The following is a 26,574-nucleotide window of genomic DNA, read 5'->3' on the forward strand; positions in this document are numbered from 1 at the left end:
ACGTGCCCTTAAATGCGGAACCCCTTGTACTTTGAGAGGTACAGTCCTCTGTACCTTTGCCCCTTTGAAATGCCTTGCTGAGAATTAGAAATGTTTCCCTTGTCTCCAAGAAGAAGACTCTTGACCAAGCTTCTGAAATGATGACGCCTTCTCTTTTTATTTACCTTTTGCCTATTTTAGTTAGTAACCTACTACCCCAGATTCCTTTTTTGTGTTTCTGCCTTTAGTCCACATGTGTTCAACCCAGCACATGTTATGTTCTGATTGGCTAATATGTAGGGTGTTCCCTTGCTAAAATAGCTCAATCTAGATGCATTTAAATTGAATTAATGCTTGTAAGAACTGAACAGTGCTTATGTACTATACATCAAGTGTTTTTTTTTTTTTTTGTCAAAGGTTTAGTTCTGCTAATGTTAGTTTGTTGGAATATTTTCCATCACCTGGGTCAACTCTTTGTGATTCTGTACCTTTTTAACTTAGTTTTGAGAATTGTCTATATGACTTTGAGTTTGAGCCTATAATAACACCCCTTAACTTTATTTCAGACTAGAGTTTTCCTTGTGTGGCCACATTGGTCATACTGTTAGTTTAAACATGATTTGCTGTGAAATATAATGATTTGTCTCAATATCCTAATGCTGGGCCCAGAGATTTACTGACCTCGTCAAGCATTAATTCCTGCAAAGGAAAAAATGTTCCATCACCTTCAGTTAAAATACTTTGACATTCTGGAACACATAGGGTGTTACAGTGAGAAACTGCTTGTGTTATTCATTTCATGGGGCGCAATTTCAAGCTTGTATCTTTTAAAAAATAATATGGGTAATGCTGGCATGCACATCAGTTGATGTTTTTTGTCGAATCTTTGCCTGGCAAAAACATTTGAATTAAAGATCACGTTTTAAGGATAACTTCTCAGTTCACAGTCTTGCTCTGTAAGTAACCAGCTGTTCAATTCTTGTATTTGTAGCAAAAACATAAAATTAGCCCCCCCCATCTAATTTGTGTGTGATTCATGTATATGTGAAGCATGAAGGCTCCTCTCAGACCCACCAAAACTCTTGTAGAAAAGTGCAATATTATGTGGTATGGCCTTACCATGTAATATTATCAAAATACCCTAAAGATGATCCTTGGATTCACACTAATAAATCCTTATCTCAATCCTGGTTGAGTGGCAAAAAGCAGTCAGGCTGTACTAGAGGAACAGGTGTTAAGTATTTCAGAGTACCAATATGCACAATAAATAATTGAAACGACTCACTAGAAATCCGACACCGATTTATAAAAAAAATAATTTTATCTTATTTTGGACACCAACATGAACAGAATAGTTTACATATAACCAAAGGTATAGATTTTAGAAGTAATAACAGATCGGCGCAAAATCATAGATGAAAAATATAACATTGCGGTCAATTGGAAAAACTACTTATGACAATCAATCACTTCAAGGTCTAGTTATGTGGAACCCTTGCAGAGTAAGGTTGTGCAGACCCTAAGACTAGGCCATTACAGTCTGCTCAATTTGACTTAGCCGGTAAGGCGTAGGTGCAGCATTGTCCTGACTGTCCGTGGTGATGAACGGGAGCCATCGGTGAGGCTGATTTTACCGCTTACGCGGTGCTGCAAGAAACAAGGTGCAAAAACAATCCAGAAGCCTGGTTGCTGGTTGCTGAGGTAGGATGTGGTTTGCACAGTGTTCCCTATACTTGTAGAGTCGAGTGTGGGGGACAGTTACTGGGCTGATAACTAACAAGCTTTGGCAACAGTAAGCAGCAGGAAAAGTTTCTGGAACTTCACTGGGTCCGGGGCAGTGATATACCGGCATGAAAATTTGAAGCAGCCAATACTACAATCCCACAATGCACTGAACCATCTGGATTTGGGCGAACCCACTGAGGGCCCTTTGGTTCCGCTGATTCTTTGGTTCCGCTGAGTGTTTTTACCTGCAGTTTGCAGGGGACTAGTGCCATTACTCCAGGGGAGACTGAGGGTGCTTCTAGCTTCCACAGTGTCCCTCTCTTAAGGAGTGCTGAATTTGAGCCAAAGCAGTTTCAAGTGTGTTGCCACGGCATCAGAGTACCTCTCTTTTGCATCGGTGCTGGGGGCAAAGTCGTGTTATTGGCGACATGGGACTCCTCTTGGTCCCTCCTTGAAGTAAGTTGTTCAGATCTGAGGTTCCGGTGTTAGGGATGTCTTTTAAATCCTAGATTTAAGGTAGTTAGGTTGTGGAGGCTAGTAGCCAATGGACAGCTAGCTTGTGCAGCTAATCTGCCCCTGAAGTGACGAAATCTGCTAAGTTGGGTCTGTTTTTCTAACCAGTACCTTCTATTCTGCCACCCCTAAACAGGGCAGAAAACTAAATTAAATTTACAGACCCGGTAGCTCACACTGGAGGTGTGGTCAACCTTCGGGGAGTGTACACCCTCTTGCATAGCTATTTTCCCACCTGTCCAAGATCAGATGTGCCTGGGGTGGGAGAGGGCTGTTTCGTCCACTGGAAGTCAGCCCTAATGCATAACAGAGGTGGTGCAATCTTTGAAGCTCATTTCCTTAATGTGCCCATTCACTAGACTGCTTGGGAAGAGGGAGGTTTTGACCTCCTTCCTGTCCAAGCCTTTGTTTCCAACTTCTGGCAGTGCTCACACTGCCTGGCAGGAGGTTGGAAATGTACCTTGGCCACAGCAGGCATGGCAAAATGCCGGTTAGTCAGCTAGAGCACAGTGAAGCTGGGGCAACCAGGTTGGCAACCTCTAAGGTCGCAAACTGGGTGCATGCCATGTCACCCTGCCATGAGATTTGTCTCTGAGGTGAGAAGGCATGTTGTTTGATTCTAAACATGACATATTTTAGTGGTAGCATACTGGAGATGCAGTCTCGAGGGTACGGGTTGGCTGCCCATGATCCTAAGGACTGCTAACACTTATAGTAGTTTCCAATGGGGAATGCCTCTATAGGGACTTATAGACTTGTATTTATATGTCCACACCTTTCATATAATGCACCCTGACTCCTGGGCTGAGGAGGCCTACCTTAGGGTTGACTTACATATATCACAGGCAGTGCATTTGACTGTGCCACTCATGGAGAGGACACATTCGAGTTCGAGCAGTTTGCACTGCTCCTGCAATCTTCAATGTCATGCCTGCTGTCAGTAGTTTACTTTGGTTGTCCAGGATGGCACAAACTTGTGCTGCAGCCCTGAGGATCCTTTACCTTCTATGCTCTGGTTATCCCTGGTGCCATGTAGTAGGGACTTATAAGGGGGTAAGGTCTTTGCCAATTTGGGATTACCAAGTCAAACGTTACAGTTTTGGGAGATAGCACAACCACTGGAGTCGGGACAGCAGAGTCATTAACATCAGCATTTGGGGTAAAAAGTGGGGACTTGACTATACACAAAGGGGCACTTGCCTACAACCCTCAGCTTACACTTTCTTCAGTCTTTCAACTGAATCACTGCCTCGCCTAAATATAAGACTCACCGTACCCCTGAGGAACCTATATCAGAAGGGAATCATCCAGACAAGTTCATATTTTTGTCTGTGCATCTGATAGACAATTTTTTGTTCCTGTGTTCCTTCGGGGTGTTGAACAACAAGATGATGCAACTGTGGCTGAGCAGTAGTTACACTGTTTGAAGACTCCTTTCTGCATTGTTGTTTTAGCAAGCATGCAGACTGCACATCACAGGACTTCTTTAGCAGCTGGAACTATGTGGAAGTGTTTCTGCATACTGCCTGTGCAGTTGTCCCGTGGTAAGTACTTGGGCTGGCTAGACTCGGTGTTTCTGGTGCTTACTTTGTCCTTGTGATGTTCTGGGCTTATGAAAAGTCTGGAGAGAATGCATGGGTCACTTATGATTCCGAGACTGGATCTTTGAAGTGGTATCACTATTCTCCATCCATAGATCTTCTTCGCTGATGAAGAGGAAGACTGAAGGAGTGAGGTCCTATAGTGTTCCATGGAGCTATAGAGTACCTTATGGCCCAGAGGCTAAGACTGATGACTCTCAATCACACAAGAGTTCAAGCCCTGAAGCTGACTTGAGCCAAAATCCCCTATTCTGTGCTTTGGGAGTGGGTTTGGTTGGGGTCAACTTAAGTCCTGTTTTCTGTTGGTTAGACCTAGATGGTGGGATTCCCACAAGGATGATGATCTATTCCATTTTGAGTGGCCCGTTTCTAAATGAGACATGGAATGCATTTTTTAAGGAAAGAACATCTGCAGATTTGTTTTCCCCTTGTCACCTTCATGGGATGGTTTCTCTGACTTGTGGTACTGTGTCATCTTTTTCAGAATTCTGACCATTCTACTGTGGATCACATTGGATGGCTGTTTCATCATGGGTGTGAGTTTCAGCTATGGTTCTGAATTTTGTTGCCTCTTAGGTGATGTGGGTACTGTATCACTATGTCGTATGTCTCCTGGGGCCTCTGTCCTTGGTGCTGGATGCTCTTTCAATTTTGTGGATGAAGGTTCTATTGTCAGCTTTGGTTTCTCTGCATCTCCTCCTCTAACACCTGTTATCAGTTCTAAGGGAGTGGCTTGTGGTGATCCTGTTGGATTTTCAGGGGGTTTGCGGGTTAGGTTAACAGTGTTGTTTAGCTTGTTTGAGAGTCTACTTTGAGCTGTCCCTCCTCTTCAGGATCTATTTCTGTCCCTGTCTGCCTAATCCCATCTATATTTTTCATTTGGTGACTGTGCTGTTAGTCTTTGACTGGAGAGTGTTTGTGTTTTGCTGTGGTTGTTGTGCATCCATCCCTCCGGCTGTCTCCTCGGTAGGTCTGTGCATGGCACCATGTGGCTTTTTGGGCCTGGTGTTTCTCTTCTGACATTTGGTGTGCAGACTAGTTTTTGTGTCCTTGATAGGGCTTTCTGTCATTGCCTTCTGATTTCTTGGTTCCCTTGCTGGTTTCTCCTGTCGCTTTACCCTTCACATCTACCTGCCATTGCCTTCTGGTTTCTTTGTTCCATAATGCATTTCTCCTTCTGTCTGCTTCATTGATGATGATGTTTTCCCTTTCCATTGATGCTGTGGTTATCCATGATCTCCCTTTTATTGCCTCTCTATGTTCTTCTGGTGGCTCTACCGATTTCTGTTTGGTAGTGTAGTGCAATCTCTCTTTCTCTTCTGCTGGATTTTGGACAGGCCTCAGACTTCTGTGATTTGGTGGCTCCTTCTCATGTGGTTCTGGATCTTTCCTTTGGGGTTGTGGAGCCAGTCAGACTTCAGCAGCTGTGTCTTTCTTCTAGATTTGCATTGAGCTAATTAATTTGCCTCAAAATGCATGTACTCTTATTTCTGTTGCTTGTTGGCTCCTTATGTAGCTGACCTGTCCACAGGATGATTTGTGTTGGCCTTGAAGGCTAATTACTTAATTCCCAGATGTCTGCTGTTTTTGTGCTCCTTTTGCTAGTCACCTCATTCAACTTTAAATGTTGAGTACACTCTTATATATACATGAATGTTGCAAGGATAAAATGAGAAATGGGCAACATCTAAATTAAATATAGTAATTTCCATCATGCACTCGCTTTTCATGGTTATGTCATTCATTTACTTTCTGCCCTCTTGCACTGTCATGGGAGTGGAGGAGGTTCTGAGTCTGTGCTATGTGCAAGATCTTTTCAGTGGTTCCCCTTCTACTATAGGCTACTTAGGAGTAGAGAGAAGACCCAGACTGCCAGTAACTGAATATATTGAAAAGCAGAAGCCAGGAGCTTTTATGGTCTGGAGAGAGGTATAATGACTCATATGTTAACGAATGGTACAATGATGAGAAGAGAGATTGTAATGGGGATGGCATGGATAATATCAACATTACACAGAGTGTGCTTGATTCCCAAAGCATTTTGCATGCCTAAGTATTATGTGCTTGTGAAAAATAACGTGTGATTGTAAAGTTCTATTTCTCATCCCAATTCACAAACTCAAAAATTGTGTAATTTTATGTTTACAAGGTTTTCAAATGTGGAAACTCCACCTTTGTTAGATTTTCAGTGGGTCTGAGTGGAGCATTTCTGGGTGGGTACCTTGTTGAAGTAAGTGAACAACAAGAAACCTGCATGTTGGTTGGTGTTCATCTATGTCAGGCTTGGTTCTTTAGAGTGAGATGTTACTGGGCCTACAAAGGTCCCTAAATAAGATGGGATATGGGTTTCAGAGTTCTCGTACATCAGCAATGAAGATCAGTCCTCAACCAAACGGTGGGTTCAAGTTAAGTGCCCTTGACTCTGGTACATCAAACACACATTAAGTGATGGAAGGAATGCTTGCAATACGTTTAACCACTGGCAATCGTTCAAGATAACATTCAACCCATTGTTCATTTTCCCTCCATGCCACCTCAGTTAGGACTCAGCCATGTGCAACTCAGTTATGACTCTGCTCCAATAGGAACAATTGAGGCTGTACACCCTGGGCAGGTCCTCACTGTACCACAACACTGGGAAACCAATAGTGGTTTTCCCCTAATTGGGGTTCATTAGTAGGGTGTAGCTTGTTTAAAGTGGCACAGTGAGGACTGAACCCATGTCTGCACCTGCCCTTACCACTTAGGTCGGTACATCATACACCCAAACATTGATGGGAAGAATGCTTGCAATAATTCTAGCCACTGACAATTGCTTGGTGTAGAAAACCAACCCATCATTCATTTTCATTTGCATTACATGATACCTCAGTTTGGACCCAGTTGTATGCAAATCAGTCTTGATCCTGTTTCAATAGGAACAAGCTAGCCCAAATTGCTTACCTGGGAGCCACGTCTGGGCATACTGAGCATTCCCTTGCCACCTAGGGTGGTATATCGAACAAGCAAAGTGTGATGGGAGAAATGCTTGCAATAAGTCTACCCAGTGTCAATCGTTCAGGGTAGCATTTTAACCCATCATTTGTTTCCTTATTATGCCACCTCAACTTGGAGCCAGCCATGTGCAGATCAGTCTTGACCCTGTTTCAAAAGGAACAGTCTAGCACAAACTCCATATGTGTTATTCCTTGAACCCAAACACAAGCAACCCAAAAAAAGCTTTCACCCTGATTGGGCTAGCTAACTTAGTTCAAGTGGGACAGTAAGCACGAGTCCCACATTTGGGTATCCCCTTGCCAATTAGGATGGTACATCACACACATAAAAGATGATGGGAAGAATATTTTCAATAAATCTAACCGCTTGCAATCGCTCAGTGTAGCTTTCCAACCCATCATTCTTGTGCCCACCATGCCACCTAAGTTTTGACCCAGACATTTACAAATCAGTCTTGACCCTTTTCCAGTAGAAACAGTCCAGCCTGAACTACCTGGTCAGGTCTTTCCTGAACTGTAACACAAGCAACCCAAGGTCTGTTTCACCCTGACAGTGGCTCGTTACCTTGGTTCCAATGACACAGGGAGCACAGAAATTATGACTGGGTATAACCTCACCTTCTAGGCTGGTAAATCAAACACACAAACGGTGATGGCAGGAATCTTTGCAATAAGTCTAAACACTGACAATCTCTTGGGGTAGATTTATGACGGAACCACACATGGCATTTCCACACATGCCTTTACAATTTGACCATTACCATGCATATGCCTGTACCACGCATGCCATTACCACATGTTAAACTTTTCATCCTTGGAGTGGTTTCCCTTAACTTTTTGCCTCTGTTTCCCAGGTTGTTGATGTGTGCTGGACTCTGATTTTGCTGTTTTTGTTACTCTGGGCACTTCACCACTGCTAACCAGTGCTAAAGTGCAAGTGCTACTTTACAAAATGTGTATGTAATTGGCTTATCCATGATTGGCATATTTGATTTACTAGTAATTCCTTAGTAGAGTGCACTAGAGGTGCCAGGGCCTGTAAATCAAATGCTACTAGTGGACCTGCAGCACTGGTTGTGCCACCTACACAAGTAGCTCTGTAATCATGTTTCGGACCTGCCATTGCAGTGTCTGTGTGTGCACTTTTAACTGTAAATTCGACTTGGCAAGTGTACCCACTTGCCAGGCCTAAACCTTCCCTTTTCTTACATGTCAGACCCCCTACGGTAGGCCCCAGGTAGCCCCAAGGGCAGGGTGCAGTGTATGGTTAAGGTAGGACATATAGTAATGTGTTTTATATGTCCTGATAGTGAAATAATGCTGAATTCGTTTTTCACTGTTGCAAGACCTGTCCCTCTCATAGGTTAACATGGGGGCTACATTTAAATCTGATTAAAGTGTAGATTCCCTTTGGGAGTGGGTGAACATGTGGAGTTTGGGGTCTCTGAGCTCGCAATTTAAAAATAAATCGTTTAGTAAACTTGATTTTAAGAAAGTGAGCATTTTCTTGCTTATACCACTTCTGTGGCTCTGCCTGGGTCAGTTTGACAGTTGGGCTGGTTGCACCTCACACTAGACAGTGACACGAAGGGAGCTGGGGTGTAGCCTGCATATCCTGATGAGCCATCTGTGCTAGGAGGGAGGGGAGGAGTGGTCACTCACACCTGAAAGCTGTGCCTGCCCTCACACAATGAAGTATCCAACCCCCTGATGTGTGTCTGGGGCCTGGCCTGGGCAAGGCAGGATTTCACATTCAAAAGAGACTTTACTTTGAAGTAGGCCTACTTCAGAGGAGAATTTGGGTAAAGAAGGGCACCCATAACCACAGACTTTAGAAACACTTCTGGAAACAGGAGGAACCTCTGCCTGGAGAAGAGCTGAGAAAGAAGAGCTGCCCTGCCTGTGACTGTGCTTTGTGGAGCTATCCTGCAGTTGCTGCTTCTGCCAGAGTAAGAGGGCAAAGACTGGACTTTGTGTGCCTACCATCTTGAGAAGAACTCTCCAAGGGCATGATTTAGATCTTGCCTCCTGTTGTTTGAAGTCTCAGGGACAGCAAAGATTTCTCTCTGCCAGCACCTGGAGTCTCTGGAGAGACTCCTACTCTGCCTGTGGGGCCCATCCAGTTCCTGGGACTCTGAAAGGAGAAGCTTGAAGCCTAAAGAAAAGGAAATCCACGCACAGAGTGCTGTGCAAAGATCGATGCAACTCCGATCTGCGGATGAAGAAACGACGCGCCGCAATCTCTGCGGCTGAAAATCGACACTCGCCGGAAACGTGACCAAAGAATCGATGTACGGAGCAAGAGAAATGACACGTAGCATCGCTGACAGAGACTTGGTGATCAAAACCCGCGCTGCTTGTTTTTTTAATCATCGTGCGGCTGGATTTCCGACGCAAGTACCACTGGGCGTGTGAAAACAATGCAAGGCCTGCCCGGACCCGAGAGTGCTGACCGAATCGATGCATCGCTCTCCTGCGGAGAAAAGGAATGGTGCGCCCAACCCGACGAAAGGAGAAACGACGCAAGGTCCCACTCGTGAGTGGAATCGACGCATCGCAAGCCCTTTTTGATGCACACTCACCAGCGCGGGATTTATTTGACGCACCCAAGGTACATTTTCACGCTAACAGTGTTAGTGTGTGTTTAAAACTACTTAAAGACGTTTTTGATTTTTAATTGATAACTTGACTTGTGTATTGTGGCTTTTTGTCATTTTGGTCTTGTTTTGTTTAGATAAATATTTCCTATTTTTATAAACCAGTGTTGTGTCATTTTGTAGTGTTTTCATTAAGTTACTGTGTGTGTTGGTACAAATACTTTACACCTATCCCCCTGAAGTTGAGCCTATTGCTCTGCTAAGCTACCAACGGGGTAGGCAGGGGTTAGCTGAGGGTGATTCTCTTTCACCCTCACTAGAATGAGGGTCCTTGCTTGAACAGGGAATAACCTGACTGTCAACCAAAGACCCCATTTCTAACACCACACATTTACCTTTACCAGGCATGCCTTTACAACGAAAATGTAAGTATTTCACACGTAAGTATAGAGCATATATATATATATATATAATATATATATATATATATATTTTTTTTTTTCACTGAAAAAGCCAGAGGTTACAGGAACGTTATAGTTAAGCTAAAATTTTAAACGTACATAACCATAGAAATCACCTGTTATATTTAGAGTTATCTCCAGTAACTATAATTCATACCCTAAGGTAACTATAACTCGTGCCCCAGCCATGCACAGTTTTTTTGTTGAAAATTCTACTGCAAATATTACATTGATATTATCAATAATGTTATTAAAGATGTCATGAGTGTCTTAATTTGTGGGGTAATTAGAGGTGAATGGCGAAGGTGTGAGGTACAGTTACCTTAGGGTACGAGTTTTAGTTACTTGAAATAACAGGTGAATTTCTATGGTTTTGTATGTTTAAAATGTGAGCCTAACTATAACGTCCCTGTAACCTTGTTTTTTAGTGTGAATTTCTATGTTTTTTTTTACGTATAGTAACTTTCATTACTGTACGTTAATCCAACCACCACCGTGCACAGCCAAAGGCTGTGCGCAGCAGCAGTTGGCCACAGGGCTAACCCCCATAAGCACCCAACCATGCACGGCCTTCGTCCATGTGCAGCATGCGCTGCCCACAAGGTCTGGCCTGAAGCCAGTCCCTGCAGCCAATCTCCTAAACCACCCAATCCTACTCTGTACACAGCCTTTGGCCGTGTGTGGTGGGAGTTGTTGGCAGCCTATCTCTCTGGGTGTGAGAATAGGTATAAGAGGGTGTAGTTGGGGGTGAGAGTGGCTGTGAGAGTCTCTGTTTGGGTGTGAGAGTGCATACATCAGTGTCTTAGTAGGTGTGTCAGTGTTTGCGCAGGTCTGTGAGTGGATACATGAGGGTGTCAGTGGGTCTGTGAGTGGGTGTGTGAGAGTCTGAGTGGTGTGTGAGTGTCTGTGTGGGTCTGTGAATGGGTGCATGAGTGTTTGAATGGGTCTATGAGTGGGTGTGTGAGGGTCTGAGTGGGACTGTGTGTGTGCATGAGGGTCTGAGTGAGTCCATGAGTGGGTGCATGAGGGTCTGACTAGGGCTGTGTGTGTGTGCGCACATTAGGGTCTGAGTGGGCCTGTCAGTGGCATAAAGAGATTGAAAGAGAGGGAGAGAGAAAAAGAGAGGGAGAGGGAGAAATATAGAATGTTTTTTAGGCTTTGATGAATGATATACTTAGAATGAGATATTTCTGCACAAATTGAAAAGAAAAATGTATTTGCCAATTAAAAAGAATAAGATCACCTTTCAGTATGAGCCTTAAATATTTGCAGTTGAAAATAAATGAAAGGGGGGAAATGACTATGGATACACCTGGAGTCGAACCCTCAACTCTCAGAAAGAAGGTCTATGGCCTTCATCATTAGGCTATTTTTTTATTTTGATAACCATTTTTCTTGCCCTTTACCGGTTATCTGGGACTATGGAGGGAGTTTCAAGGTCTCCCACATGGTCCCAACAGGCTCATGCCTCCTGCGTGAGCGAGCATTGCTCTAGCAAGCAAGAAGCTGCTTTTAATAGGAGCTCTTTGTTTGCTGGAACAATGTTTTCATCTCACTTCTCTGCACGCAGGTCCCGCCATCAGAAAGCAGAGTTATGTTTGCTTTTGCTTGGAGAGAGCAGTTGCTATGTCCTGAGGTGGACACCCGGGGAATAGCAGGAGCTGGACCTGGGGGGTGGCAGTCCAGGGCCATTAGTGGCTCCTAGAGGGGGGCGCACAGCCTTATCCAGTGTGGAAATAGCCCCAGGGTGGGGGTCTGAAATGGACCTCCTTTACATTTTTTACTATTTGCCCCAGCAGCCCCCACACCATAATAGATAAAAGCCCCAGGGGGGAGGTGCCCCCCCCCCCCCATAGAAGAAAATAATTTTGCCCTGGGGAGGTGGTGGCCCCCAGGGTGCGAGGGGCTGTGTGACCCCAACCACCAGTTTTATCAAATTACCCAGGGAGGTGGTGGTCCCCGGGCCTATGGGGACTGTAGGAGGCTGGCCTGGCTTATAGTGGGTACCTGATGGTACTTACACATTGTGCCAGGTCCAGTTATCCCTTATTAGTAGATTAGTAGCGTTCTAGCAGCTGAGGCTGATAGAGGTAGCTATAGCACAGCAGCTTAGGCTGAACTAGGAGACATGCAAAGCTCCTACTATACCACTTATATCATATAGCACTATATCACAAGAAAACACAATACTTGAAGTTACTAAAAATAAAGGTACTTTATTTTTGTGACAATATTCCAAAAGTATCTCAGAGGATATACTCCCTTAGAAGGTAAGAAAAAATACACAAAATATACACACAAAACAAAATCAGGTAAGGATAACACTTAGGGCCAGATGTACCAAGAAGGCCTTTTGCGAGTTGGAAATAGCGATTTTTAAGAAATCGCTATTTCTTCATCGCAAAATGCAATGTATCACATTTGCGATTCGGTAATAGCGATTTCTTAAAAATCGCAAATGCTATTACCAAATCGCAGATTGCGATACCGGCCCCATTCTCACCTATGGGCCTGTAGGCCCATATCTGCAAATTTTTGGCATTTCCGAAATTGCGATTTCTTAACTGGAAATCGCAATTTCGGAAATGCAAAACCCCAGGGTGCTGGGGGCCTAAGGCCCCCTCTGCTGCACCCCAAAATAATTTTTTACAACATGTAAGGTGCACACATGCCAAAAGGGCATGTGTGCTTTACATGTAAATTTTAAAAATGCATTTTAAATGCATTTTTAAAATTTGCACATGGTTACCACCAGGTTCAACCTGGTGGTAAATAGAGATTCCTAAATGGCCAATTCGCAATTAGGAATTGCTTGTTACATGTGCTTTAGAAATCGCAATTAAGGAATCCTTATATGCGATTTCTTATTTAGAGAGTCGCAATTTGCGACTCTCTAAACAGGGTCGCAATTCCGATATTTTAGCGATTCCTTAAACTTGCTTTCAGAATGCCTTTAATACATTCTGAAATGGCTTTTTGCATTCGCAAACGGGCATTCGCACCATTTGCGAATTCAAAAAGCTTTCATACATCTGGCCTTAGAAAAGTAGTGCAAACACTGTAGAACACAATAGAATGCAATAGGGGAAAATAGGCCTAGGGGCAACACAAACCATATACTCCAAAAGTGGAATGCAAACAACGAATGGACCCCAGGCCTAGTGTAGTGTGTAGAGGGTCGCTGGGAGTGTAAGAAAACACTAAGGGTGTCCAAGATACCCCATCCCAAGACCCTGAAAAGTAGGAGTAAAGTTACCCTACTACCCCAGAAAGACAGTAAAGTCGAGATAGGGGATTCTGCAAAGACAACAACTGACTGCAAAGCACTGAAGACGGATTCCTGGACCTGAGGACCTGCAAAGCAAGGGGACAAAGTCCAAGAGTCACACAAGTGTCCGGGGGGGCAGGAGCCCACTTAACCCCGGATGAAGGTGCAAAAGGGCTGCCTCTGGGTGGAAGAAGCAAAGATTTTGCAACAACGGAAAGCACCAGGAACTTCTCATTTGGTCAGAAGATGCCCTAAGGCGTGCTGAAGGATGCAGAGTTGTTTCAAAGCAGAAAGACTGCAAACAAGCCTTGCTAGCTGCAAGAGTCACAGTTGAAGGTTTTCGGTGCTGCCAGGGCCCAGAAAGGACCAGGAGCTTGCTCCACAACACAGAGAGCCCATGCAGAAGCAGGCAGCACCCTCAGAAGCACCTGAACAGGAGTTCAGAAGATCTGAGCATGGCGGTCATCTCAGCACAACAAAAGAGGGTTCCACGAAGTCGGACGTCAACTCAGCGAGTTGGGCAATGCAGGACGGAGTTCTGGGGACCTGGGCTGTGCTGTGCATAAAGGAAGTCTTGCAAAAGTGCACAGAAGCCCTAGCAGCTGCAGTTCACGCAGTACACAGGATTACTGTCTGGCGTGGGAAGGCAAGGACTTACCTCCACCAAATTTGGACAGAAGGGCCACTGTACTGTCGAGGACACTTGGATCCAGCTCCTGTGTTCCAGGGACCATGCTCGTCAAGATGAGAGGGGACCCAGAGGACTGGTGATGCAGAAGTTTGGTGCCTGCGTTAGCAGGGGGAAGATTCTGTCGACCGACAGGAGATTTCTTCTTGGTTTCCAGTGCAAGGTGAAGGCAGACAGTCCTCAGAGCATGCACCACCAGGAAACAGTTGAGAAAGCCGGCAGGATGAGGCACTACAATGCTGCTGTTAGTCTTCTTGCTACTTTGTTGCGGTTTTGCAGGCGTCCTGGAGCAGTCAGCGGTCGATCCTTGGCAGAAGTCGAAGAGGGAAGTGCAGAGGAACTCTGGTGAGCTCTTGCATTCATTATCTGAAGAGAAACCCACAGGAGAGACCCTAAATAGCCCTCTGAGGAGGATTGGCTACCTTACCAGGTAAGAGCCTATCAGGAGGGGTCTCTGACGTCATCTACTGGCACTGGACACTCAGAGGTCTCCATTGTGCCCTCACACCTCTGCATTAAAGATGGCAGAGGTATGGGACAGACTGGAGGAGCTCTGGGCACCACCCCTGGGGTGGTGGTGGACAGGGGAGTGGTCACTCCCCTTTCCTTTGTCCAGTTTCACGCCAGAGCAGGGGCTGGAGGATCCCTGAACCGGTGAAGACTGGCTTATGCAAGGAGCTTATGCTGGCCCTTCAAAGCATTTCTATGGGCCAGGAGAGGCTACTCCTCTCAGGCCCTTAACACCTATTTCCAAAGGGAGAGGGTGTAACACCCTCTCTCAGAGGAAATCCTTTGTTCTGCATTCCTGGGACTGGGCTGCCCAGGCCCCGGGGGGCAGAAACCTGTCTGAGGGTTGGCAGCAGCGGTAGCTGCACAGAAAGCCCCAGAGAGCTAGTTTGGCAGTACCTGGGTTCCATGCTGGAGCTCCGAGGATGCATGGGATTGTCCCCCCAATACAAGAATGGTATTGGCGTGACAATTCCATGATCCTAGACATGTTACATGGCCATGTTCGGAGTTACCATTGGGAAGCTACACATAGGTATTGACCTATATGTAGTTCACGTGTGTAATGGTGTCCCCGCACTCACAAAGTCCAGGGAATTTGCCCTGTATAATGTGGGGGCACCTTGGCTAGTGCTAGACACTAAGTCACTTTGCACCTAACCTTCACTAAGTGAGGGTTAGACATATAGGTGACTTATAAGTTAATTAAGTGCAATGTAAAATGGCTGTGAAATAACGTGGACGTTATTTCATTCAGGCTACAGTGGCAGTCCTGTGTAAGAATTGTCTGAGCTCCATATGGGTGGCAAAAGAAATGCTGCAGCCCATAGGGATCTCCTGGAACTCCAATACCCTAGGTACCTAGGTACCATATATTAGGGAATTATAAGGATGTTTCATTGTGCCAATCAGAATTGGTAGAATTAGTCACTAGCCTGCAATGACAATTTTAAAAGCAGAGAGAGCATAAACACTGAGGTTCTGGTTAGCAGAGCCTCAGTGATACAGTTAGGCACCACCCAGGGAACACATATAGGCCACAAACTATGAGCACTGGGGTCCTGGCTAGCAGGGTCCCAGTGACACATATCAAACACACTGACAAATAGGGTTTCCACTATGAGCACTGGGGTCCTGGCTAGCAGGATCCCAGTGAGACAGTAAAAACACCCTGACATATACTCAAAAACAGGCCAAAAGTGTGGGTAACAAGGCTTGACAGAGGCTACCTTTCTACAGGGACCCAGTAGGACCCCCCAAATTAAAATAATGCCCCTGAAGTCTGGCCCACTTGGGGCTTAATAAAAGCATTTGCTTGTTTTTTTTATCATTTCTCTCGGAATTTGCAAGTTTATCGTGATTTTGCAGTTAAAAATAAAAGAAAACACGTTTGTGTGTGTGTGTGTGTGTGTGTGTATATATGTGTATATATATATATATATATATATAAAACATTTTACTGATACAAAACCATACAAATTCAGCTGTTCTAGTTATACTATGTTAAGAAACTATAACTCGTGGCCTAAAGTAACTTAACCGCACAAGTTATAGATTTTTTAGATATGTATAACTATAACTGCAGAATTTCTTTGGTTTTGTACAGGTAAAATGTCAATCTAACTATAACGTCCCTATACCCTTTGTTTTCTTTCAGTGAATTTCTATAAAAAAAATTCAATGTAAAGTGATATTTAATTACCGCATGTTAATATAACTACTGCAGTGCACGACCTTTGGCTGTGCACAGCGGGAGTTGGCCACAGGGCTCTTTCTGGACCAAGAGTTACTTTTCTGTCAAATTTGGTGCAATTCCATTCGCGGTTCGGGCTGCAGTCGTGTCTATGGAAAAGTACATGAGGAAAAAATTTTCTCGCCCCCACTTCATGAATCACCCTGAAGGTTTCCACATAGCAGCTATCATGACTGGTGTACTAGTTTTTTAATATTTCATGAAGATTGGTCAAACAGCACCAACGTTACAGGCAAATCAAAAAATCCTTTTCCTGTGGAAACTAGGTCCTACTTAGAACACACACACACATTTATATATATATATATATATATATATATATAACAATAAGAACAACAAAGAACACTGCACTCCTGGTAGTTAATCACTTATTCACACCTGAGCCTGCTTGTGACTTAATTAATAGCGTTTCAGCACGATTCTTTTGCTCTAATACTCAGTAATTATTGATGTTTAATATTTCTTAATGTTATTTATTTATAGCACTTCTTGCATTTCAAAAGGTCATACACATCGCTCCACAGACTTAGTTGTCATTTAAATCATTGCGAGTCTGTTTTTCGGCCATAACGTGATTTTATCTGCCATTCATGCACAGTTCTTTAAGCAATTGTGTGGGGTCAAAAGAAGAGGAACTTTCCGTAAGCTTAAGTTTTTAATGTTTATTTATTTTGTGGATAAAAGTCTCCCAGCGCTGATCCTCCGACGCGTCTCCCAACCGGCAACAAAGAATGTTTATGGTGATCCAGAACCCGCGTTCGAAGGAAAAGCGCTCAAGGCAATGTTACAACGCACTCACTCACGAGCGCTTTACAATACAACACATCTCCCTTCTTCAATAACAACAAAACAATTAGTATAATACCTAATCATCCAAATATTTCGGTTTGACAGATGCTCTTTTAGAATGACATCTATTAATGGACTCCTGTTGAACAGTATCTTGAAGGCATCTATAAATGCACTCATCTTGAACAGCACCCTCCACAGCATAAACATCATTTTCCAACTTCCCGGGCTCATAAAACGTCCTACCATCCTGTTAATCACACACTCCACCTGCACCTACATCCTGTGGCTGGAAATTTAGCTCGCCTGCAACCCTGGGCACACCTTTGTCCATTCTAGCCACCTTTCCTTTTACTCCACCACTTCCCATCTTCCACTCTAACCGAATGCTTGGATACTTGAACCACCTTAGTCTCCCGAAAATACTTGTATCCTTTCACCTTTTATAGTCTTCTTATCTTAACTCGCTCCCCCACTCTGAAATCAAGGTCTTTCACTTTACTAATCTTGTCATATCTATTTTTGGCCTTCACCTGAGAATCTTCCACCTTGCCCTTTATAGATTCCAAACTGGGAATATCCTTATCCGGATTGGATTTAACAATTACCCACTTGGATGATAATTCATTAAACAAGTGTCTTCCCCTCAATAATGCGAAAGGATTGACTCCCATCGTGGAATGCGGTGTGTTATGATAACAGCAGATTCTATCCCTCACTGCCTCTTGAACCGATTCACCTGCATCAATGGCAATTTGAATAGATTTCTTCACCATGCGATTCACCATCTCCACCATCGCATTTCCGTGAAGACTATAAAGAGCAGTTGTCAAATGTTTGATCCCTAGGTTGCTTAGAAATGATTTCATGCAGTGCGAGACAAACTGCACCCCATTGTCTGTGACCACAAAAGCAGGAATACCTTCTGACTGAAACAATTTCCTTAAAAACATAATCACACAGACAGTATTTGGTTCCCTGAGAAATTCGTATGCCACCCACTTAGAATGGTAATCCACTACTACTAACACAAATATCCTCCATTCATTCAAGCCCCCAATGAGTCCAATAAAGTCAATGCCAATTTTTTTCCACAGCCGAGATGGGAATTCCACCGGGCATAGGGAGGTATTCCACACACTTATAGTTGTCTCATCTTTAGAACATTCACTACAATTCCCCACCATAACCTCCACATTCGTATCCATACCAGGCCACCAGTAATACAAACGCAATTTCTTCCTTGTGCCTGAAATTCTTACATGCCCCTTATGAGCTAACTTGACGAGACTACCTCTTAACTCCAAAGAAGGGATCAGTTTCGTACCTCTCATAACCAAATTCTTCTCTACACTCAATTCATCCTTCACCTTGATGAACGGTTTAAGTTCCTCTATCACTTGACTTTCCCTTGGTCACCCACGCATGACATGACTCTTCAATTGTTTCAACACTGGATCACTCGCCATCTTGTTTTCCCAACTCTCCCTTGAAATTACCCCATCCGATGCAACAAGACCATCAATCATACCTATCACCACCTCCTTCTCTTCTTCGCTGTCATCAGAAGAATTATTATTCTCACTCATTGGACATCTAGACAAGAAATCTGCTCTGCAATTCTCTCTTCCCTGAATATGTTTCATCTTAAAATTAAAGATATGCATTTTTGACAATAAACAAATTAACTTGGGACTAGCATTGGACATACCTTTGTCATTCCACAAATACATTCAGGGCTTATGATCTGTGACCAACAAAAATTCTCTACCCCACAAGTAAGTTGAAAAATGGTGAACACCTCACATGCAAGCCAAAGCTTCCTTCTCAATAGTACTATAATTTTTATCTGATGGAGAAAGTCTGCGGGAAGCAAATGCTACCGTGGTTTCCTGTCCACCATACAAATGAGTGATCATAGCACCAATCCCCAGATTACTGGCGTCCACAGTCACTATAGATGTTGCCTTGTCATTGAAAGGTTGAATTGCAGGCACTTTGATGATCAACTTCTTCGAAACTTCAAATGCCTCCACTTGTTCTTCTTCCCACTCAAATTTTGCATTATTCCTTAGAAGTTTCCGGAGAGGTTCACTTTACAAGGCAAAGTTTTGCAGAAATCTTGAATAGTACTCACACAATCCCAGAAATGATCTCAATTGATCTTTGTTTTCTGGCTGAGAATATTTCTTTATTGCCGCTAATAAGTCATTCTTAGGTTTAATTCCATCCTCACTTAGCGAGTGACCCAGATATTTCACCTCTGTTAACATAAACTTGCACTTCTGTTTAGAAACTGTCAAACCACGCTCCTCCAATATGCTCAATACCCTATCCAGTTTGCTTAAGTGAGACTGCACTGTGTTTGAGCAAATTAAAATATCGTCCTGATACGTCAAGACTCATTTTTCTTCTCCAAAGAGCTGGTACATCAATTTCTGGAAAACAGAAGCTGCTGACGCCAACCCAAATGACATTCTCAAAAAACGAAATGCTCCAAACGGTGTGTTAAAAGCTGTTAAATCCTTAGACTCATTAGCAAGCTCAACTTGGTGATATGCAGCCCTCAAATCAATTGTGGAAAAAAAACTTAGTGCCACCAAGCTGCACCAACATGTCGTATATCCTGGGCAACGTAAAACAATCTACCTGAATATTTTTGTTTAATGATCTTAAATGGACACACAGTCTGAGATCTCCCGATTTCTTAACAGACACAACAATGGAACATTCCTGACGCGGTGAATAAAGGGGACCGAATTTGGTTTCAAAATAAATTTGGGTTCATATCCCTTCACAACCCCCAACTCATCCTTAAAAACTTCCTTGTGCTTCATCAAAACATGATTTAAGGACTCACTACTTCCCACACACTCATTAATCAAGGAAATGGGTTGTGAGGTACCAGGTCTCAGAACTATACCAAGCTTACCCTGGCCCTTCCAACCTAAAATATTGTACCCTTGTTTGGCTACATTTACTTTCGCACAAATCATTCTGTCCTTATAATGCAAGGTCTCCAAGAAATAACCACACAAGTCTATCTCTTGACCCCCAGAAGCAATTGTGTGGATATCTGGAGGAGTCAACTCCATTCCTTCCATTTCTCAAAAAATAGTTTGTCAGAAATGATATTAATCGGTGAACCAGAATCCACTGTAACTTGAACACACCAGTCACCCATCTTCACCTCACACACAGGGTCACCATCCCCAAGAACTTCCTCTGAGCCAGTATCAACCAACTTTATTGACAACACCACCTTCTTAGTAAACTCACCCTCCATTAACTCTGAAGATTTATCTTGCACATCCGCCTCACCAACTAGCATTTCCCTAGAGGAGTTCTTGCAAACACGTGCAAAATGCCCCAGTTTCCTGCACTTAGAACAGGATTTACCAATAGCTGGACAATTGGTTGCATTCGCCAAATGATTTTTTGATCCACATCTAAAACAAACCCCACTCTTCTCAAATTTTCTCCCCTCACTCCTATTTAGTGTAGTCAATTTAATTTTACACGAGATAGAATTAACACTCTCGCCAGAAGATGTTTTGCCCTTGTTTAACTCTTTCGAAGCCATTAATGATCTCTCAATCCCTCTAGCTATATTTAATGTCTCCCCTAACGTGGGATTACGACTGCACAATAGTCTTTCCTGTACCTTATGATCAAAGCAATTAACTACCACCTGATCCCTCACATATTGTTCCACAGGACCAGCAAATTCACATGAAGAGGCTAGTACTCTCAATTCAGCAATAACTTCATCAATTGTCTCATACTCATGTTGTTAACTAGTAAAAAATATTATGGTGATCATTACAACCTCGGCGGTCTTTTAAGAAGACCACTGTGGGACCGCCGTGCGGAAGACCGCCAGTAGTGGCGGTTTGCCGTGCGGCGTATTGTGACCGTTGGCTGCCCTCCGTGGTTTTCCAACGGAGAGCCGCCAACAGCCATACTTGCGGGCGGCGGGGAAGTGGAGGTTGCTCCACCGCCACGCCAACAGAACACCGCCGAGCTAATCACGTCCTGTGATTCTGCGCGGCGGTGTTCTGTTGGCGGTGTGGTGTCGGCAGAGCTGCCCCCATGGCTCCCGTCCCCTCCCGGAGGATCAACGGAACAGGTAAGTCGATCGTCTGTTAGGGGAGGGGGGTGGGGGGTGTTGTGTGGGTGCATGGGGGTGTGCGTCTGTGTATGTAGGTGGGGTGTGTGCATGTATGCTTGCGGGGGTGATGCGTGTTTCGGAAATGTGTGCGTGTCTGTCTGTATGTATGTCTGTATGGGTGTGTGTGTGAATGTGGGTGTATGTGTCTGAGTGTGTATGTGTGGATGTTGGCATGTATGTCGGTTGTATGTGTGTTGGTGGTGCCTGCGTGGGTGTCGGGTGTGTGTCAGTGATGTTATGTTGGGGGTCGGGGTGGGGAGGGGGGCCCTGCCACCTTTGGGGGGTGGCAGGGGTGATGGGGGTGTAGGGGAGGAAGTCGGGTGGGGTGGGGGGTGGGGGAGACCCCTATCAGTGCCAGGGAAGGAATTCCCTGGCACTGATAGTGCTTACCGCCATGGATTTCATGGCGGTTCCTATCGCTGGAAATCCACGGCGGTAAGCCGGGTCGCAATACCGGCAGCGTTATTGTCACGGCCGCCGGGCTGGAGACCCAGGTCTCCAGCCCAGCGGTCTTCTCCGCCCTGGCGGGCGGAACGGGGAAGCGGCGGATGACCATGGCGGTAACCGCCATGGTCATGATACAAAAAAAAAGACCGCCAGCCTGTTGGCGGTCTTACCGCCGCTTTAACACCGTACGCCAGGGTTGTAATGACCCCCTATGTCTCTTCACAATTATGCTGGGTTCCTTTTCAAAATGTTTCTCTAATCTCTGAACCGCCTCAATGTACTCATCCATATCTGTGGTTGTAAATAAATCTACCTCTGGCAAATAATCAAAAATTCTTTGTCCCTCTGCACCTAAACAATTGTATACCATAGCCTTTTTCCTTGCAGCAGGGAAATTCACACCATCAATAGCAATTAAATAACTATTGAACAACCTGAACCATTGACTCCATCTTGCCTTAGGCAGACCTGGTTCACTTAAAAACGCACTAGGTAGGTTTGTCATCTGCATGTCTGAACACTTATAGATTTAATCCCCTTAGTAAACTGTCTTATATAAGTAATTTTCTTGAAAAATTAATACTTTTCCATAAAAGTCCATGCACTACTTATTTCATGCTTCATACTTCTCTAACATAAAACATATTATGTACTTCTGCTTTAACTGAATTATCTCAAGTGTCTTTGTTTGTTCTTCTTTTCCACCTTAAAGTGTGCCTATCACTGAATAGGCAACGGTGAACGCAGGGATCCAGGTGTGCGTGTCACCGAAAAGGCGAAGGTGAACACAGAGAGGTGTGAGTATCACCGTTATTCCACACACAAATCATCAAAGTTGACAAACTTAGACTGCCGCTGCGATCCTCACTGTGTTGTCTGTTGACCAACTTCCACTTCAGATCCTCTCTGTATTGTCTGCAGCCCCACCTCTCCTTTAAATGTAATTACCATAGGAGACATTTATAAACTTTCCCTCTTAAAAATGCTCTAGTAAAGGGAAACTGTCCCTTTAAATTGCAGGAAGCCTTGAACAAGCCTTCCCCTTTAATTCACAAGGCTTAAAGGTCCATCGGAGGTCATTACACAGGTGATTAAGAACTTCCCCTTTAAGGCGCTCAGAGGAGAGACAAATTGCAGGAGTTAAACGATGCGCGTTGTGTAGCCATAGACGTGTGCACCAATCAGCGCCAAACAAAGAAAAGGAGTCCTACCGGGTCACATCACCTTCACGAGCAGGAGAAAAACTGCAACTGTCACCGGCAAACTCAGCATCACCTTCACGACCAGGAGACAAACTGCAACTGTCACTGGCAAACTCCGACACGCTGAGGGGCACCACCAGCATCTCATGTAGGCTCTTCCGCTCGTCGCCAATTTATGTGGGGTTGAAAGAAGAGGAACTTTCCGTAAGCTTAAGTTTTTAATGTTTATTTATTTCGTGGGTAAAAGTCCCCTAGCGCTGATCCTCCGACGCATCTCCCAACCGGCAACAAAGAATGTTTATGCCGATCCAAACCCGCGTTCAAAGGACAAGCGCTCTAGGCAATGTTACAACGCGCTCACTCATGAGCGCTTTACGATACAACAAATTGTTAATTATAGCAACCGGATCAATCAATCAATCAGTACATTTGTAGAGCGGTCTACTCACCCGTGAGGGTCTCATGGCGCTTGAGGGGGGATGGGGGGAAGCTGCTACTGCTCGAACAGCCAGGTCTTGAGGTGTCTCCTGAAGGTCAGTAGGTCCTTGGTCTGTTGTAAGTGGATGGGGAGGGTGTTCCAGGTCTTGGCAGTGAGGTAGGAGAATGATCTGCTGCCGGTTGTTGTCCTGTGGATGCGTGAGACGGTGGCGAGGTCGGTGTAGCAGAACTGTCGGTTCGGGGTGTAGAAGGTGAGTCGATCATTGAGGTATGCTGGTCTGCCGTTGTGGAGTGCTTTGTGGGTGTGGGTGAGGAGCTTGAATGTGATCCTTTTGTTGACGGGGAGCCAGTGTAGGTCTCTCAGGTGGGCTGTGATTTGGCTTCGGTGAGGGATGTCGAGGATGAGGCATGGAGAGGCGATCTGTATTCGTTGCAATCTTTTCTGGAGATTGGCTGTGGGTCCCGTGTAGAGAGCGTTGCCATAGTCCAGTCTGCTGCTGATGAGGGCCTGGGTGACCTTCCTTCTGGTTTCGGTAGGGATCCACCTGTAGATCTTGCAGAGCATGCAGAAAATGTTGAAGCAGGAGGATGAGACGGCGTTGACTTGTTGGGTCATGGAGAGCGATGACTCAAGGATAAAAACCAGGCTGTGTGTGTGGTTGGTGGGCGTGGGTGTGGCTCCCAGTGTGGTCTGCCACCAGGAGACATCCCAGGTGGAAGGGGTGGGGCCAAGGATGAGGATCTCTGTCTTGTCCAAGTTCAGTTTTAGGTGAGTGTTCTCCATGCATTTGGCGATGGCCTTCATATCTTCGTGGAGGTTGGTTTTGGTGGTGGCAGGGTCCTTGGTGAGGGAGAGGATCAGCTGGGTGTTGTCGGCATAGACGATGTTGAGGTTGTGACATCGGATGATGTTGGGGCGAGTGGCGCCATGTAAATGTTGAAGAGGGTCGGGCTGAGGTAAGAGCCTTGTGGTACGCCACAGATTGTCTTGGTGGCTTCAGATCGGAAAGGAGGGATGCAGACTCTCTGGGTTCTGCCAGTGAGGAAGGACGTGATCCAGTCTAGGGCCTTGTCACAGATCCCTGCTTTGTGGAGGCGTGTGCGCAGGGTGTGGTGGCAGACGGTGTCAAAGGCGGCCGAGAGGTCAAGGAGGATGAGGGCTGCTGTTTTGCCTTTGTCCAGGAGGGTCCTGATGTCGCCGGTGGCAGCGATGAGGGTAGTCTTGGTGCTGTGGTTGCTGCGAAAACTGGATTGGGACGGGTCCAGAGTGTTGTTTTCCTCAAGGTGGTGGGTCAGTTGCCTGATGACGATCTTCTCTATGATCTTCGCCGGGAAAGGGAGCCGGGAAATGGGGCGGTAGTTTTTGAGGTCCTTTGGGTCCACCTTGGGTTTCTTGAGTAAGGTGTTGATCTCGGCGTGCTTCCAGCTTTCTGGGAAGGTGGCGGTCTCAAAGGAGCTGTTGATGATCATCCAGAGTTGGGGGGCGATGATGGAGCTCACTTTGTTGAACGATGTGGTGTGGGCAGGGGTCAGATGGTGAACCGGAGTGAATGGTGTTCATGACTTTGGTGGTGTCATCGTCGCTGACGTGGGTCCAGGAGAGCAGAAGGTTGGTGTGGCTGGGGGGCGGTGAGTCTGAGGTGTTGGCGACTGCCGGTGGGGTCTTGGTGTGGAAGCTGTCGTGGATGTCTGCGATCTTGCAGGGAAAGAAGGTGGCAAGGGAGTCACAGAGGTCTTGCGAAGGTGGGATGTCGTTGGTGCTGGATTTGGGGTTGGAGAGTTCCTTCAAAATGTTGAAGAGCTCTTTGCTGTGGTGCGCGTTGTTGTCGATTCGTTCCTTGAAGGAGGATCTCTTGGTGGTCCAGATGAGCTGGTGGTACTTGCGGATGGTGTTCTTGAGGGCTATGTGGGTGGCCGGTGTCTGTTCTTGGCGCCGCTTCTTCTCGAGTTTACGGCAAGTCTTTTTGGAGGTCTAGAGGTCAGTGGTGAACCAAGTGGCCTTTCTGACGGTGCGGTTGTAGGAGGGTTTCTTGATCGGGGTAAAAGCGTTGGTGCAATCGTCGATCCATTGCCTGAGGTAGCGGGCAGCTGTGTTGGTGTCAGTGGTGTCAGCTGGTGGGGATTTGGCGAGGGCAAAGATCAGCTGGTCGTTGGTGACCTTGTTCCAGCTGTGGCGGGGAATCGGTTGCGGGTGGTGGTGAGTGATGGGTTTCTCGAAGCTGAAGTGGATGCAACGGTAGTCAGTCCAGTGGAGTTCGGTGGTGTGGCTGAAGGCAATGTGGCTGCTGGCGGAGAAGATGGGGTCAAGCGTGTGTCCTGCGGAGTGGGTGGGTGACGTGATGAGCTGTTTGAGTCCGAGGTTGACGAGATTGTCGAGCAGGGTGGTGCAGTTGCTGTCATTGGTGTTTTCGAGGTAGAAGTTCAGGTCTCCGAGGAGGATGTAGTCTGTAGAAGCAAGGGCTTGAGTGCTGACGACGTTGGCGAAGGAGTCACTGAACTGTGGTCGAGACCCGGGGGGTCTGTAGATAAGGGTACCTCTGAGGGTGGTCTTGGGATCGATGTGGATTTGGAAGTGCATGTGCTCGGCGGTGCTGAGGGTGTCTTCGGTGTTGGTCGAGATTCTGATGGTGTTCCTGTGGATGATGGCGATCCCTCCTCCCGGTCTGTTGGTGCGGTCTCTGCGGGTGATCTTGTAGCCGTCCGGGATGGGTATGGTGATGTCGGGTGCTGAGGATGGGTTCATCCAGGTCTCCGTCAGGAAGGCGATGTCCGGGGAGGAAGAGTTGAGAAGGTCCCAGAGTGCTTGTGGACTGAGCGGGTGTTGAGAAGGATGCATCTGAGGTGGTTGTGTCCGGTTCTGGTGGGCAGGGCGGCGGCTCAGGGCTTGTGAAGCTGCAGTTCCAGCAGGAGTAAGGTCCATGGGTGAGCTATATAAATATATAGGAGATTTGTATAGCGGGCCAGTGCCATATAGCAGTCAAAAGGGTGACTTTCACCAAACCTTTTGGCTAACCACACTTAGCATTATTTTATTTGTAGGCCCATATTTATAATGTGACATTGGAAACCAGTTTGCACTGGATTCAGGAATGGTGATGAGATGGGGTAGAGAAGAGATGTGTACAGGAGAGACAGTCCACTTCCAAATGGATAACTGACACACACTCTCAAAAATCCATGACTATGCTACTCCTTCCTGTCCCTGAGATTTGAGATGCTTGGAGTGGTAAAATGATTGATTTGAAGAATTGCACAGATATGAGTTGTGCTGTTCAAAAAGATACAAAATCAGTGGGAGAAGGAGGTACTTGGGCTGCGTCTGTCCTCCTTATCCCCTATGTAACATTTTTTTTAAAAGAGACCCAGCTCAAAGAAATGCCACAAGATGGATAGGAGAAGAAAGAAGATTTTCTTATTAGTTTTTCTAATAAGAAAATGT

The sequence above is a fragment of the Pleurodeles waltl genome, chromosome 12, assembly GCF_031143425.1.
Source record: "Pleurodeles waltl isolate 20211129_DDA chromosome 12, aPleWal1.hap1.20221129, whole genome shotgun sequence".
NCBI classification, from domain to species: Eukaryota; Metazoa; Chordata; class Amphibia; order Caudata; family Salamandridae; genus Pleurodeles; species Pleurodeles waltl.